This window comes from Natrix helvetica, assembly GCF_964273705.1.
Source record: "Natrix helvetica genome assembly, chromosome: 2".
Taxonomy (NCBI): domain Eukaryota; kingdom Metazoa; phylum Chordata; class Lepidosauria; order Squamata; family Natricidae; genus Natrix; species Natrix helvetica.
In genome coordinates, this window is record NC_138552.1 from 39,429,972 (window position 1) to 39,448,517 (window position 18,546).

Sequence of the window (18,546 nt, forward strand, 5' to 3'; positions counted from 1 at the left end):
CTTAACACCTTCTCTCCCTCAGGCTCCTCTCCAAACTCCCAGCTAGTAAGCCGGATGAGTTATGCTCTGCCCATGCCCACGTCAAAGTTTTCAGGTTTGGAGGGGAAGTAGAACATGTAACACCTTAGCATCAGAGCGTGTTAATAATAATATACAAAATACTAATGTTCTGATGGTCATTTCGAAAAAATCCTTTGTTACCAAGAAACCAAGAGAAACATACGTGCCAAATTTCAAGTTTGTAAGCTTTATGGTTCTGGAGATTTCGTGATTCCTGTGTGACTGTTTTTGCGTTTATATATATAGAGATTATATGCCAAATTCATTTTTAAATTGCATCATCAAGATATAAATAGGTTTCTTTGTTCAAAGACAGAGATAAACTGGATGGTGGAAAAGTAGAAGACAGAAGAGTAATAAATAAATATTTTACTTTACTATTTGGTAGAGCTGTGCTTTGCAACTCATCATTTCAGAAACTCACTCTATCCCAATGGGATATTTACAGAATTGCCAGTCTGCTCACTGGATCAAAAATGTAACACTTCTTAATTTGTCAATGGTAGCACCTGTTGACTGTTTTTAGCAACTAATAATTACACCAATTATTTTTAGCAATAACAATGGTTCTATATTTTATCCAACCTGCTTCATGATTGATATGCTTATATAAGTTGCTTAAGCTTTTGGTCTGATCCATGAAATATCTCCAAATAAAATAACAGCTTCCCGTATTCTTCAACCTGGAAAAGGTCTACTATGCTACTGTTTTTAAATACATTTGCTTTCCTTTAAAGATAATATTTCTTTAAATTATTAAAATATATCTAATCCTTTAGACTATTATTTAGTTATTTGTCACATGTATTTCCTGTTTTCCCTTTTGGAGCCTAAGGAAGGGTACCTAGTCTCCTCTCTTCCATTGTTTTCCCACAACCATCTATTGCAATATAAGCTTTGGGGCCAGGGAGGGGAAACTTGAACTTGGGCCCATTGGCTTCACAATGCACCTGTCTGTTATCTTGTGTCAATAGCTAACTCTGAACTCCAATTACATCTTCTTCTACTTACCATATTTCTAAGTTTTAGTTGAGAGAGATTAGCTGTATCTTCGAATAGACTCTTGGAGAACTGTAACACCTTTACTCAAGAGCTACACCTGCATATAACCGGTAATAACAGTGCATCCTTCAGGGAACAACAGCATCCTTCCAAGTCATTTTGTCAAGGACTTTGTTAATGCCAAGAAAAGGCTCTTGCTATTACTTACCAGGCTTATATGTATCCAATATTATACAGACAGTTGCACTGTACCTCCTCCAGAAGAGATGCTACAAACAATCGCTAGCGTGCAAGAAAAAGGAAGCCATAAAAGATAACTAGACATAACTCATTCAGGCAGTAAAATCCAATGACTCAGACTCATTCTGACATATCACATTGAGCTCACAAAGCAATAGTTCATCCACAGGACACGGGGCCTGGAAGGCATACTTTCAGGAATTCTACACGGACATCTCTGTTGAAAGCGGATGCCATAGCTAAACTATAGAAAATATGCTAATAGGGACACCAGTGACAGAGATCAAGTTGCTCAACTAAGACCAGAGAAAGCCTCAGGAAAATACACAATCACTCCAGAGGCTATTAAAAACAATTTGGTCTTGGTCCTTGGAGTCCATTTTTTCTGCATCAATACCTATAGCTGAGTCCAGAGTAGAGGTTTGTGACCAGGGGTGGGTTCCTACTGGCATTGGTACTGGTTCACTTTGTGCGTGCGCCAGACCCGCAGTTCACTGTAAATTGTTCTGTGCATGCACAAGGAACATGAAAACTACTAAAAAACATGACGGCAATGGCAGTGGGGAACCAGCTCAGGGGCATGGCAGCAGGGAACCAGCGGGGAACCAGCTCAGGGGCATGGCCAGCCTGGATCACTGCTGTTTCTGTGACCAAGGCCAAATTACCACTACTGGTTCATCCGAACCGGTGCAAACCAGCAGAAACCCACCTCTGCGTGTGACCACTGTCCCTATATATAAAAAATAGAAAAAGAATGAACCTGCTAATTCTAGATTTATCAGGCTCCTCAGCACAATCTGTAAATGCTAGACAAGATATTTGCAATAGCAATTTCAGGACTGGTTGGAACAAGAAACCATGTTTTCAGAAGAGCAGGTTGGCTGTATGGAAGACCATTGATCAGTGCCTAGTAGCAATAGCAATAGCACTTAGACTTATATATCACTTCACAGTGCTTTACAGCCCTCTCTAAGCAGTTTACAGTCAGCATGTTGAAAAATACGTGTTTCCCAACACAACTTCCCTTTATGCCATTTTCATAGCCTTCAAAGTATCTTTTGATTCCATTTTCTAAGCTAAGTAATGGGAAGAGCTGGAGGCCTCCTTGTCTGACTGATGTTTACTTTATTTTATATATATTCTACATGAAGGAATTTTACTGAAAGCAAGATGTAACCCCCATTTCCACCCCCAGTTCATCCCATTAGTGCCATTGAAACTAAGAAAGGCAAGGCTGCATATTGGCCGCACTCTTATTCAATTTCTGTGAACTCCATGGTGGGTCATCCCTTTATCATTAACTTTTCCTTCCTAAAACATTCTGGAAGACACATCTCTGTTCAACTGATGCAGCAATACTATCAAGAACACCTATTGGCCTTAAAGGAATACTGAGAGCACTAAAGCAATATTGCTAAACCAGCTAGAACTCAAACTAAAACCAGAAGAAGGCAAACATATGGGTCCCAGGATAATGTTACAAGATCCAATCTGGATCAGTCACTGAGACCAGAGGTTTAGTCTTCCGAACTTTTGGCTTTGTGAGGGAGCCCAACTTCAGAAAACTTCTCTCATACATGAATGTGTGCTTTGAGCTACTCTATGCATAGTACTTATGTATACCCAATTATGTGTGGCTATTTAGTTGTTTGGGGTGTTGATGACTGACTATTAAGTAATTGGCCATTGTTCCTTGTGCTGCCAAGTTCTTGGCTCCTGAATACCTGATAAACTGGTGATAAATCAGCCCTCCTGTTGCTGACAAGGGACTGTTACTCAGGCTTTAACCATTTCCCTGGGTATTTTTGTATCTGCTCAGCCAACAATCCTAGTCACGGTGGCGCAGTGTTTAGAGTGCAGTACTACAGGCTACTTCTGCTGACAACCGGCTGCCAGCAGTTTGGCAGATTGAATCTTACCAGGCTCAAGGTTGACTCAGCCTTCCATCCATCTGAGGTGGGTAAAATGAGGACCCAGATTGTTGGGGGAAATAGGCTGACTCTGTAAACTGCCTGGAACACTGTAAAACACTGTGAAGTGGTATATGAGTCTAAGTGCTATTGCTATTAGTAGCTGCAAAATGGAATGTATGTCTATATCTAGTGTAATTTTTAATAAAATACTGAGATACTGAAATACTCCTTACAGAGAAGGAGGAATGTTATTATTTTAAGAATTAGAACTACAAATAAAGATCTCAGTTATTATAATAATCTAAATTGTTGGGGAGTTTTTCCCCACTACAAAGCATATATCACCATAATTTAGTATGGATTTTTACTTTTTAATTCATGAAATGAAAGAGCATACCACTTGGTGGCAGTGCAATAAACACTTTATTACTTTTTAAATAATGCAGCTATAACCAGAGCCAGAATGGTATTACATTACCATTCAGCTATTCTTTCTGATGTTTTCGGTTTAAATATTTCAAGTGCATAAGTTTATTCATGAAAAAATGCTAGTTTTATTGTTGCTAATTGCTTACACAGCTGCTTATATTATTATATAATTGTTTATATGTAATCCACACAAGGTCATGTGCATGATAACAATGGGTGGATGAGAAATATAATCTGTTTGCTAAATGTGCTGCTACAAGCGTACATCTTTAAAAATAATACTGAATATAAAAATGGCTATTTTGGTGTCATTCAACCATTTGATTCCTAATAAACCTGGAAAACTGATATCCTTGACAATAAATCATCAGTGAGAAAAAGAGCCTTAGCCAAAAAGAAAGGCCAACCTAGCAACCGAAGTCTTTTTGCCACCCGACCAACTTTTGAAATTAAATAACCCTCCACAAATAATTGTAATATGCCCAAAAATCAGATGTTATGTTCTGCTTATAAATTAATACAGTGCAGCAACATAATTTGCTTAGGCAAGTAGAGTGGGAATTCCTGGATCTGTTGGGTCACTCAGTTTTCTGAAATGCAATGAACCATGGGCTAGCTGTAAGGGTGGGAAGCTGGGAAGGGGGAATGGTCTTACAGCAGTTCCCTTCCTTCCAGGCTGGCTTGGATTTGGCTGATGAGAGACAAATTGTATCCAGAGGTACTGTAATGATAGGTGCTGCAGAAGATCATGTTATGATAAATTAGCATTATTCTGCCCCAAATATTGATACAGCAGGTTGATGACTCTTTGGGACTTACATTTCTATTCTGCTTTTAACCCTGCGTTCTGTTAGTTGCTGCAAATTAATTAGAACCTTGTTGAATTGAACTCAATAGAAACCTAAGCGTGTAAGTAGATAAATGAAATATTAATTTGACTTATCAGAAAAGTAATCAGATATATTAAAGCAGTTTTGCACAGCCTTTTATAGGACTAAGGATCACATTCAGTCTCTGAATGGTTGGAGCAGAACAAAAAGCTAGTTTCGATTCAGCTAATTTAGTACAATAAAGATGATGCTTTTCCTGGGCTTTGATTAATTCCCATATTCTATTACATTAAAATTTACAGTTGACATTTCACTTCTCAACACAAGGAAAAGTACAATGCAGACCTTTGTTTAAAGATCCCAAGAAATTTGGTAGGGATCCATAGTTGCCTTTTTTCTTCTGTGAATTGTGCATCCTGAAAAAGTTTAACATCATTTCATTTTTAAAATAACTTTTAACAATCTATTCTGTATCCTTCTGCAAACATGTGCTTATGTTTATAAACTTTAATTGTCTTTATAGCCTATTTTGTGAAAGCTTATTCCCTTTCATATAATTTTAAATGTATTATATGTTGGAAAACGTTGGACCTAGTTATGTTTAATGCCCAAGAAACATAATACAAAAACTAAAATAGTAATTCATGCTGTAGATATGTTTAAATAAATAGGTTTGCATTGTCGTGTGCATTTCTTTTTGAAAATGAGCTTCAAAGCAGTAACAATCGGTACCAGCTTCTATCCATGCAAACAATGAGGTACCAGTTGTGAATCAATGGGAAATTATGATTAGCATGCAAAGAACCATAAGCCAGCAAGATAATGCAGCCTTAAACAATAGGCTTTAGGAGAAAAGCAATAACAAGCTCTACATTCAGAATAATCTGTTGATGCATTACAGTATGTATATAAGCATACATAAACCTACTTTGTTAAACATGTAAATATACTACATAAGATGAAAAGCAGAATTGCAATGGAAAGCATATGAATTTGGCATTAAATGTTTCTTCATATCAAGTTCACAGCATGCATAAGGTTCCAAATCTCTCTGGTTAAGCCTGGAAAAGACATTCCCCACAAATTCTAAAGAATGCTATCATAAATGAATAAGATGTGGAGCAAAAATCTCTTTCAATATAGCTTTCTATATCCGCATGGGTTAATCTAAATCCTTAAGATTTTCCATTTCACCTTCTCCTATTACAAAAACGCTTAAATGAAACTCAGTGGAGTTCTATTGAATTACGCCTTCATAATTAGTTGCTCTCTTATTTGAAGACTATTGTTATTCCAAAGTAAGAATTCTGATATACTACAATTAGTAAGTAGAGACAAATATTTTTTACACAGACTAGCTTTCCAGATGGATTGGGCATTACTGTTAGGTATTACTCTTCAACCCATAAAATTCTTCATTCAATTTGCATTGTCATGGACAGTAATATTATCCTTGTCTTTCTAATAGCACCCTTACAGTTCATCTACTACTGAATGGAGGAAACTATATTCCAATAAATCTATTTGGGAAGACTATAACCACTAAACAGATTAATTTAAAAGACCAAACAATCATTATTGAATTAATTCATATAAGAAAAAAATCCAAAAGACTTCCATGTTAGAACTATATATTTAAACCTATTTATGTTGATGTTACTTGAACCATTTTAGTAACATACAGGTTTACTGTGTAGGGCAATATTAATTAATCCCATATTTTCAAACATTTATTAAATATTTCTTTTCCTTCACCATGTTAGCGATCTGCTCCCAACTAAAAATGTTGTCATATTGTTTAGCTAAACTTACCCCACCATCTATCTTCTCTATTGCCATTATGGTGTTGCGTAAACTTTTAAAATAATCAAGCAACATTGCTAATGGAATACTGTAGCAAGATAATAGACCATTGCAATGAGTTAAACTATTAAGTTGGCATTTACTTTATACGTACATGGCAAGTATTTTGTAACAGTCTTCTGCTTCAATAGTTTTGATTCTGCTACATAATGCTATGTGTTTAATGAGCCACCGGCCATCATTACAAAGAGAAATTGTATTTCAATCACAGACGATGAAAAGTAATACACTTATTCATATATACCTCAATCTAGAAAGATTAATAGCACATTAGAAATATATACACTGAAATTATATTACTAAATGTTCAGAAAGGCAGCTCCTAAAACATATGTACTGTATTGTCTATGTGACAATCAATCTAGCGTAATTTACATAATAATACTGGGAAATATAAGCACTGGAAAATGTTTGACAAGAATTGCATGATACTTTATAAAAAATCAGTTCAAAACAGCCTAACTTGGACAAATGCTTAGTTTGTTTAGTTCATTTTGGCATCTCACATTTAAAATATTTTTCTTAAGATTAACTTCACGTTTATATTCAAGAAAAAATAATACAATCCCATACACTCTCAGTCCTTTTAACTCTGTACTGAGGTATCCACAATATCCAATGTTTTTATTACATCGACAAAAGCAATATTGCACTATTATAACACAAACTCTATCCGTTTCATATAATGTATTAACAATGTAGGTACAAAGGGGGCAAGATTTACATTACAACAATGTAACATTGCTTTTATAATTTTCTATCTCTACAGAAGATTTCTACTGTGATAAGTTAGACAATGAACTCATGTACAGACTTCTACAGCTGCCAGCTTGTTAAATTTGATCTGTGGTCTCTCCTATAAAGCGTGCAGTTCTATCATCTGCAGAGACATTTTATACAACACAGTATCAATTTGCAAATTCCACTTTTCTTTTAAGAGGGAATTTTTGCTTGTTTCAGCCATTAACATTACACTGTTAGAATATTTCCCAAGGTTCTGTTCTGTTAAGGAAAACATATGTTCCAATTCTTCTGAATGGCCTTTAGATTGACAATTTGTTTGGTTTCTTTTAAATGTTTGTCTGTTTCAGTTTATTGGATTATCTTCAAGATATCCACTCTGTTATAAGGGCACTTTGACATGAAACTTCATGCCAGTTCTCCAGATTAGGTTGATCATATGCTATTGATTGTTTTGGCTAAGCTGAAAAGCTAACATTTTCTATTGCTATGATGGAATTTTTAGGTAATTCATGATCTTGCAGGTCAAAACGACTGCCTTTTTCCTTTCCAAAACTTTCCTTCTTTGCTTAATGTGACTGCCTTACAATTTCCCTCTTTTGAGGGGGGGGGGGGGGAATGACACAAAAACAAATCAACCAACCAACCAACCAACCAACCAACCAACCAACCAACCAACCAATCAACCAACCAACCAACCAAACAACCACTAGCAAAATCTCTGCCAAAGAAGAGGTGAAAATAGACAAATCTGTTTTCAATTTCATTTCTATTCAATCTACCTAAACTGATGTATGTATGAGAGCCCATTTTATAAAGGGGTTAGGTCTGTGACTGTAAATAAAGTATTATTATTTAAAAAAATGAAAAAATGAAGGGGTTAGGATGTTGAGTTTTAATCCTGCTTTAGGTATGGAAGCCAGATACCTGTCTATGCCAAATTGTCCTTTTTCAGCCCCACAAAGAAGGAAGGCACTTGAGAATTGTTGCCAACAAAACTTCATGAAGTTGTCCATATAACTGCTAAACTTAAAGACATAAGCACAGAAAGAGATACTAGGATTTGCAAAAATGGCAATCAATCTTGAAGGTCTCTTAAAGTAGAATTCCTAGAGTGTTCCTGAAACATTAGGAATTTTTGCCTGTTACACTCTTAAGTACTAGAAGTAATCCTTGACATAATGGAGTCTGCCCATTAAAGTAATATACTGTGAGAGTCATAAATTAGGCTGGTCAAGTGACCACCCTGATTTTACTACCTTTTTGAGTTAGTAATTAAGAAACCACAGTGGTCTCAAAATGAATGCCAGGATGTTTAAGTGAACATCACAGTCATTAACTGGATACATTATTTGCTATTGTGTTGATTTGTCAAAAACTAGAAGTAACTTCCAGTATTTGACAAAATTAGCATAAAATGCAGCATAAACATGCCCATGTTGCAGAGCACTTGAAATGTGGTCAACTGACCATGGGAGAATCAACCATTGGAACTTTGAAACCAGGTCATAACTCTTGGTTTGCAGCTAGTTCATGACTTCAAAGATTTGCTAAATGACCAGTTTGTAAGTCACAGACTACCTACATGGCATTGTGCAGTTGAAGGTATTCAGGAAAGCAGATAGTATACAAAACTACTGTGGAAAGTTATCACCCAGCCCTCTCCCAGAAAAATGAAATATCCTAGGAAATATTGAAAAGGCAGAATATTATATTTTCCTGGATGTGAAAAAGGGAGAAACACATTTTAAACAGAAAGTAAATTCCTGCAGCTTCCTGCCCATCCCCATTTTGTCAATGGGCCATTAAGAAGGCCAAGCTAGTCCACTTTACATAATAAATAGTTCTCCCCATCAGCTCCAGGGGGATGGGATTAAGGCATGATAATATTGGCACTTTACTCAACTGACCACATGGCACCTGAGAACCTGAGAATTCAACCAAACCTGGACTCAGCCTAGAGAGTTGCCCCTGCATAGGCCCATGTGAGTCTGACAACCAATCAGAATACATTTCTTACACAGGAACAGGAAACAGAAAGGTGGGACTGAACAGGTTATAAAAAGCCTAGCAAGCCCCTCCATCGGCCCTTCTCTTCTTCTCCACCAACATTGAAGCATGTGATCACCTTTTCTGTTCAGGACTCAAGCCATGTGGTCCTGTCTACCATTAAAACCATCTTTCCAAGCAGCCTCCATGTCCCCACTTGGAGCCGAACCCAGAAGGACATTTCTTTCAAAACTACCAACAGAGAATCATTTTATTTATTTATTTTTATCCTGCTGTTACTATTTTTTATAAACAAGTCAAGGTGGTGAACGTATCTACTTTCCTTATTCATCCTATTTTCCCAATAACAACTTTGGGAATTGGCTGAAAGAGAGTGACTGGCCAAGGTTACCCAACTCTCCTTTCATAGCAAAGGCAAGTCTAGAATTCACAATCACCTGCTTTCTAGCCTGGTGACCTAAACAATAGACCAAAATGGCTTATACTTTCATATGCTTTTATATAGACTGTTTGTTCTTTGTTGATGATCAAATGAGGAAGCCATGATTTACATATCTTATTGTGTTTCCTCTATTTCAAAGAAGGAAGCAATGAAGACTATTACAGATCTATTTCTAATGGATGAGAATAAATATAAAGCTACCGTAGTCCAATGTTACAAATAGTCCTTAAATTATGACTGGTTGCTTAGCGACTGGTCAAAGTTCAAAATGGACATCCGCAGGACTACTTATGAGCTGATTTGAAGTTCTGATGGCTACCCAACATCCTCCATGGTGATATGATTGTGACCATTTTGGGCCCTCAACAACCAGTCTGTATTTATGGTTGTTTGCAGCATCCTACAGTTATATGTCCATGATTTACTTCCAGTATCTGGCAAAAATTCCATTGCAGCCAATGGATTTTCTTAATGACTATGACATTCACTTACAACCATGGTGCTTCACTTAATGACATCACAGAAAAGGTCATAAAATTGGGCACGGTTGTGTGCTGACCCTCTTAATGGCCAACACAACTTATGGTTGTAATCCTGGGCTCAGTTATTGTTGTAAGTTGACAACTATCTTATTCCAACATTTTATCTGATGAATATTTTCCAAACTGCTGAAAATCTTCACATCTTTAATTTCCTTTCCTTCATTGCCTGCTCTTCTAAAGATTGTTTATTAAGGATAAGTTGACAATGTGCTAAGGGGAATTCAGTAGCTTGAGAATGAAACAACAGTATGGATCATTGCATTGGCCTGGACCCTGTATTAGAAATAAGAACTGTGAAATTAGAATAGGTCTTTGGTCATTGAACTCAAATCATTACTTGATTGACAAAATCCAGAACTAGAGCATTTACAGGAGATTATCTACAGTGCTTGAAAATATTTCCCCTCTTTCTAGCATTTTTTTCTGTTGGTTGATTTACTTATTTCTGTATGTTTCTCCTAATATTCAACTAAAATCTTATCCCCTATAATGATAAAGAAGGGAGGGGGAAATATATGTGTGTATGTGTATGCGTGCATGTGGGTATATGCTGTGGCACAGACAGTTTTGAAGACCATATGAGACCACTGTTATGCCACCTGCACTGGTTGCTTGTTTGCTTCATTGTGTTGGATATTACCTTTAAATTCCTTTATGACAGGATTCAGGGTATCTGAAGTGCAGTCTTGGTCCAATGGTACTAGCCCACATCACTTATTTCACTATCTACTTCAAATCCCATTGCCAAAGAATTTTAGCTGGTTGGGTCCAGGAGAAGAGCCTTTTCTGCTGTACTCCCTGCACTCTTGAATATTCTGCTGAAGGTGAGGTTTGTTCCCGCAGTCCTGGCCTTCTGGAAGACCCTGAAAACCTGGGTCTGCTACCTGGTCTTGGGTCTGCTACATTAGGGGTGGGTGATGGGGTAGAGAACTTTTTTTGAAACTCATCATATTTGGTACTCATCACATTATGATGTGAACATTTTGTCCTGGTATTCATCATTTGTTTGGTACTCAATGCACAAGCTAGAACTTGTCAGTGTAGGCTGGTTTGTGACGCACTACATTATTTTTTATGGGAAAAATTTGTTTGGTACTTATCATTTTTTGTAGTGATCGTGCCTTCCAGAACCAGTTAATGTTGAGTGCTAAGGTACGACTGTATATGTAAACCACTCAGAGTTGCTATAACAGTGAGATGGGTGACATTTGCTTTGGAGAAGAATCAAAAACGAGAGGAGCTAAAGAATGAAAAAAGAGCTAGTTGAAAAGTGATGATCTAATGGGAAGATGACCCTTAAATAAACCTAATACCCAACACTTACAACTCTGACAGAGTAGACAGAAAATAAAGAGAGGAAAATTACGCAAAATTTAGCATTTCCATGACCCAAAGGTGCTTTTTCAAAAGGCAACCAGACTAAAAAAATGACTTGGATGACTGAAAATCTCCATAGACCAGTGGTGGGATTCAATTTTTTTTACTACCAGTTCTGTGGGCATGGTGCGGCTTGGTGGGCCTTGCTTGGTAGCCATGGCAGGAAAAGGATACTGTAAAACTCCATTCACTCTCCACTCCAGGGGAAGGTTATTGCAAAATCCCCATTCCCTCCTGATCAGCTGGGACTTGGGAGGCAGAAAATAGATGGGGCAAGTCAGAGGTGGTATTTACCGCTTTTCCGAACTACTCAAAATTTCCACTACCGATTGTCCAGAATTGGACAGAACCTGCTGAATATCACCTCTGCCATAGACATGCAACATTCCCTTGGGTTATCATTTTCAGTTCAAACCAATCACTACTCCCCCTTTCTGTCTATCAGCTCACTGCAGGAGACCATCCAGGCATTAAACCAGATTTTTAATGTTGCCTTTTTATATTTGTGTTGTATTTGTGCTGATAAATAAATAAAGGGAGACTAGTATAGATCTATTTCAAGCTATTTAGCTCTCATCAGCTAGCCATACCCTTACTGGGATTCGAACCTGGGCTGTATTACATATTAGGTAGATGTATTAGCCACTAAGCCACAGGCTCTCCTCCTTATCAGCTGAGCCAGGATTTGGGCATACCAGGGGTTGTAACACACACACACACACACACACACACACACACACACACATTACTCCTTTTATCAAAGCAATTGATTCACCAGGAGAACAACCTTTACAAAGTAGTCTAGGCAAACGACAGATAATCTTCTGAGACACTCATGTTTTTCAGCAGTGATGTAGCCATTTGCCTCTCCAGGCTATACACTCCCATCAACAATAAGAATGGAAGATGTTAGCTCTTTCACAGATTTTTTTTTGGGGGGGGGTGACTTTGCTTTACTATTAGTAAACACTGTATATTAGATGGCAGTAAAATGTTTTTATATCCACTAGATGGCACATGATGACCATGGTTAATACATTTTATTTCCACAAAACCTCCCATTCATGCCATAAATAAAGACCAGCATTATTAATTTATACCATTGCATCCACTCGGCTCAATGTTTGTTTAGCCAGCTGTTTCCTCTAATCCTGCTTAAACACCATTGATTAAAATCCCAAATATATTCAGATTTTTTTTTTACCCCAAAGAACATTTTGTTACCTACATATTACAAGCTGTCTTTTCAAGTACAAGGCAACACTTGAACTTCTAAATCCGGAGTCAGAATGTCTAATAATTCTTTAGAAATAACAAGGTAATCTATTGAGAATAATGGAATTAAACACCTTGGCAAACTGATAAAGTTGATAAGATTTTTAGTTGCCAAGTCTAAAATATTTTAAAATAAAATTATTTCCAGTGTTTTGGGGCATTTTGCTTTTCACTTTAGTTACAAAGCAAGTAATATATCCAACCAGACATATTATTGATTATAAACAATGTTTAGAATCCTCTCTCTAATAAAACATATAGGGAGATGGTTACATTAAACATATATAACATACTCATATGTAAGTTAAATATAAATATATAAAAAGAAGAATATTACTGTTAATGCACTATTTTACATAGTTATTTTTAATTGATTATCATTATTCCCATATTAACATAGAGAAAACAGAAAAATCAATGGTAAAATATTAAACACTTAATAGCATAAATAAGTAGAAGTTACCTAATTAAGTTATTTTTTTCATTTAAATTAAACTGATTGTCCTGTTTAATCTTTTAATTCAAATATTGGACACATTAGGTTCTTCATCCAAGTAGAATTTATTAGAAAGCTTTCAAACAATGATGAAATCAGATTAACTAAAGCCTGCCCAATATCAAAGTAGAATATCTTTGATTTAAGCAGTATTTTCTGTAATGAAATAGAAATCAATAAATGAGTAGCACTGCTGTTGAGCATTAATTTTAACAATGCAAAATCTATTTTTATTAAAATGTATTAACTTGTATTAACATTGAACTGATGTAAATGGAAAGCCAGATTTAATTCAGAATTGGCATTATTCATATCCACTTTCCTGCTTTTTCTGGAAGATTATTTCATCTCTATCCAACAGTACAGAATTCATAGACTCTGGTGTTGCGATCACTATAAATGCATGCAACAAACACAACCCCGACCTTTGGTATTAGGGCATAAAGTTCTTTATCTTCTAATAGCTGACTACTAAGAGTCCTATCAGAAGCCATTTTCCCCTCAGCTATTGGCAATGATATATTCACTATAATGGGTGGCCTCCCAGCTTATCATGATCTTGGATTCCAATCACAGATGATCCCAATTAAATTTTTAGCATGCTACAGCCCCGAATTCTCCTTTTCCTGTTGTAAGGATTTTATTTGGGGAAAAGATAGTGTCCTTCTTGCCTTTAGTGGATTATTTTCTGCTTCTTTCTACCGGTGTTTATCCATTCTTACTCATAACTACAATTTCCCTCCTCCCCCTCCAGAATTCTTATTGATCATTCTTATCGTATTTCACCAAGTGATGTTGGGTTATGGTTGAATAGGAAGCGAATGCCATTCTCCAACACAGTTGTAGCATGATATGCAGTTCAGTGGTTAGGGATCCCTAAGAGCTCTAGGATAGCTTAGGGATCAATCTGATCCTTTCTTTGGAATCAGGCATTTCTCTCACAACTGTTCTCTTTTTTCTCCCACCGCTGAGACCCATCCCTTCCAACAGGAACTTCCCACTGGAACTTTCCTTACTATGTACCCTCTGTAACAGGAAGAATAGATGTGAACTGATTATTTTTAATTTGTGTTAATGACACAACAAAAATTTCAAAGAGATAGAGAGGTGGCTACAAATAGCTTCTTTCCCACCAAAATGAGATGTGCTTACAATACCTTTATTTTTGTTTCCATAATAGATCAACAATGCAAATTCCTATAGGATAGTTTCCCAACATTTCTTTATGATAGTATTACAACCAACCTCCCTTATTTCAAAATTATTCAAGTTTTCCCTCCAGCTGTATAACTCCAGAGAAATGAATGGCTTTTTCTCAGTCTTTCCTAAGAATTTGTTAAACATCCTTGACTTCTTTAAAGACAAAACTCCACTGTTCACTCTCCTCAGAGAACGTTTATATTTTAAAATCTTTGGTTCCTCAGCCAGGAGATATTTTAATTCTTGGCTTTATGAACCAACAACAATTGGTTTCCTTTCAATTGATCAGCTGTTTTGCAGTGAAAAAGGTTAACCTATCCTTCTCTGCAGTAGTTCCATAACTGTCACATACTCTCTTGGTCAGATTTTCCACAGGTTCACCAACTAAATGTACAATCACAGTCTCTCTTGGTCCCAAGTCCCGCCAACTTGACAACTTTTGCATCAAAAGATAGGAGCCTCCCATAGGAAAATAATTCTGGGAATACACTCCACTTTTTAAAAATGTCTTTCACACACTTTCTATAAAAAAAATAATAGCCCGCTAATGTCAATTTGCTCTAGTACATTTAACTGCTGTTTTCTTTTCAATATTTAGCCAAATGAATGCTCTGGGAAAATAATACAACACACTAAGAGATGATTCAGAACCATGACAAATTTAATAATACTGGAAAGGAAGCTCTTCTTCTAGAAGTTTTGTATTTCTTGGAATTATGTTTGTTTATCTCCATTAATATTCATGATTATTTATTTATTAACATACTTATGTTATTTATTAACTTACTTATACATATATAAGTATAAATGTAGGTGACATATTATTTATAACATTATATTCTGAATTCTTCATCTTCATTTCCTTTCATTATTGTTGTTGTTGTTGTTGTTGTTATTATTGTTGTTGTTATTATTATTATTATTATTATTATATCAGAATTAGAAAATTAACACATGCCTAAACTGACCTAAAGAGAGAGAGCCCTTTGGATGCTAGATGATATTTCAGATATTGTGCGAATGCCACTGTCTGCTTCTTTCTCCATACATGTGCCTTGGCAGAATATAATAACATCATTTTGCTCATTTTTAGTACCTATATGCGAAATACACTATGAATAACGAAGGAATTTAGGACATAGCTGAACCCAGACTAAGCACTTTTAAAATGCTATAATTTAAATGGAGAATTTAGATCTCAAAATTGGTGCTCTCTACCCCTCTTAGATCTGTAAATCTCAGATTTTCCAGCCAACCTGGAAAACCTTTGCCCTACCTTTGCTGCCTTGATTTGTACATGGTTTCTCTTACAATCATGTTAAAAGTACAGTTCTTAGTATCTATGTCTATATTCTGTGTACTTTTTCCCAATTTAAATTTTGAATTCAATAACATAATCTTTACCAGGCAACCTCAGTCTTTCCATATGTTGCTAGAATCCCATCAGTCCAGGCATGGTGGTGAATGGTGACCGATGTTGCAATAGCTGCTCATGCAGTGTTTTGTTCTATGAAACACCACCCACTATGCGAAACCAACCATCTTTTTGAATACAAAATTATTATTTCCTGGATTTCCACAATTCCCATCCTGCCTTAAGAGGTTCATCATTCAAGATCATGTCAACAGCTGCATCTTTTATGCAGAGCACTGTTCTCTAAGAGCAATATGGTTCAAGACCTGAAAAGGAACAGACAGATTCCCTGATACCTGTATGTGAAAGAGCGGCTGATTTAGGAAGAGCAAGAGAAAGATGACCTTTTTTGGACTTTAGTCATTCATGAGATGCCTGTGTGAAATACTAAAGTTCTTAAAGTCTGATCTCTGCTCCTTCTCCTCTCTCTCTCTCTCTTGTGTTCTTTTCCCAAAACCACCATATCTGGGATGTTTTTCATTTCCCATTGGCTACCTTCCAGGAGCTGTTATTCCTGCTCTGCTCAGTAAGCATGGTTTAGGTCAGCTAGGCATGATGGGATGAATGGGAGTTATCCAATAGAATTGGATGATGTCAAGTTGAGAAACACTAAGGATTGGATGTCTTACATGCCTTACATTTCCTTTATTTAGTGGACTTCCAAGAAGTATTATTTTGGTTACTATTATTGCACCAACTGGGATTACTATAATTGTAAGCAAATGCAGAAAACAGCGAGCTGTCGATGCAGACACTATATAAATATGATAAATAAATAATGAAACCTTTCCTCCAGCCAAATTCAGCTCCCATCATTTCATTCTTCCAATAAGTGGGTCACACTGGCTATGGATGATGGGAATCCCAGTCCAACCTGACTTCAAATCATAACTTTAAACTTAAACTGTCTATTATTGACCTCACCCCATTCCTAAGAGGTCTATAACGGGCGTGCATAAGAGCCTACCGTCCCTGTCCTACTGTCCTCATTTATTCGTACTCATTTCATTTATGCTCATGTTTATTCTTATACCCATTATCTTGTAAACGATTGACAAATAAAATAAATAAATAAATAAAATAAATTTTAGGGGGGGGGGTTGAAAGATGAAACCTCCCTGCAGAGAGAAAGAGTACGATAGCCAAGGCAAAAAAGCTAGTTTTGGAAAGGCAGAAGAGTTGTCAGAAGAAAAGTTTGGCAAGCTCTTCTCCCCGGGAGCTCCACAGGTTATCAGCGAACAAGTGGGAGAGACAGTAGAGCTTGACGGTTTCAGTTAGTCCAGAATAGCCGGATGCTATCCCACCCCGGTCCCGGACTTGTACTTTTCCGTTTTTGGTTTTGCTTTTTTACCTTTCCACAGCTTCAAAGCAAGCGGTGCCGCTTCCAAAAACTCTTTGCGCTGTCGCTTCTTGTGCTCTCCGCCAGCCAGAGACGAAAGTCCTCATCCGAAGAGAAGAACGAAAGAGAGGACTTCTTTCAGTCAACGGAGGACCACGTCAGACGCGAAGGACGTTTCCAAGAATGCTGTTACTGCTCGATGCGAGCGCTGCTTCAAACCCCAGGAATGAAGGGGTGGAAAATTAGAAAGCCAAACACCGCGCTCGCACACGCACACGCCCAGCGCCTGGCTCGCTTGCTGGTCCCCCCCCCCCCGCCCCGTTTCTTTCGCACAGCGTCCTCTTGTTCCTTCAGCCGCCTCGGCTGCTGGACGGGGGCGTCCCTGATGGTCTTGCCAGGTGCCCTGTCCTACTGGGCTAGCCCAACCTTTGAGGCCACCGCCCTCCACAAGTCACCTACGCCTCAGCTGTGCCTTTGAGGAGGACAAGTTGTCAAAGAGAGCTCAGCAGGGCGCCTGGCCAGCACCTTCAAGAGCGTGAACTTCTCCTGCACGAGTTGTTGGCCCTTGCCCCCCCACCCCTACCCCCATGTCCACCCCTTCGTTCTTCGGTTGGGATGGTCTTGCTGGAAGGCGTGCAGGGGAAGGCAAGTCAACAGGGAGAGAAGACGCTTTCATGGAACGCTGCTCACTTTCCCAGCAAGTCTCAGCAGCATCCCATCCCACCCCATCGTTACTTTCTTTTTGCCTTCGCGGTCTTTATTTTTCTGTACGTTGTTGGAAAGCTGAATGTGCTATGTTCCCAGGGGTGTTCTATCTTTGTGTTTCATGTGCCCCATGTTCAATTTCTGTGCAGAATTCAAGGAAAGAATGGCCATATTAATATAATTTTCATGATTAACAGAGTTAACTATATAGGCACGTGTTTTTCACTGTTTAGATTCCTATTAGAAATATGTAATGCTTGCTAGAGAAAAAAATGCATGCATTTTATCCATCCCTAGCAAAATTATTGGTTTTGGAATATGTATTGAGGGATAGGATTTTGATGCTCTGCTTAAATTAAAAGAATACTTTAATAATATGTACATAGTGCTGTTTCTATCTTCTAGACAATCGTTTTCAGGACTCTATTTTTCCTTACCTTAAAGAGGGTTGTCTGTAGAAATGGTAGCAGTTGTCATGAATACAATACTCTCGTGTGCATTTTTAATAGGTCACAGATAAATAACTTTGGCTTTTCCATATATGGGTGGAATCCTAAGTGCATCAGTAATCAGGAAGCCACTGGTCATGATCACACACAACACACAGTCACACACACACACAAAGGGAGGGGGGAGATGAGAACAATTGCCCATGCTAACCACTGAGA

General features: G+C 37.4%; 1 protein-coding gene across 1 annotated transcript in view; it reads right to left on the reverse strand.

Annotated features, from left to right (window-relative positions):
* The window catches only part of HAPLN1 (hyaluronan and proteoglycan link protein 1), a 64,968-nt gene extending 47,627 nt beyond the window's left edge, over positions 1-17,341 (reverse strand). Inside the window, exon 1 of the mRNA XM_081943351.1 lies at positions 17,186-17,341. The gene's annotated coding sequence lies outside the window, so the exon portion shown is untranslated. The remainder of the gene's footprint in view (positions 1-17,185) is intronic.
* Positions 17,342-18,546: the final 1,205 nt, after the last annotated feature.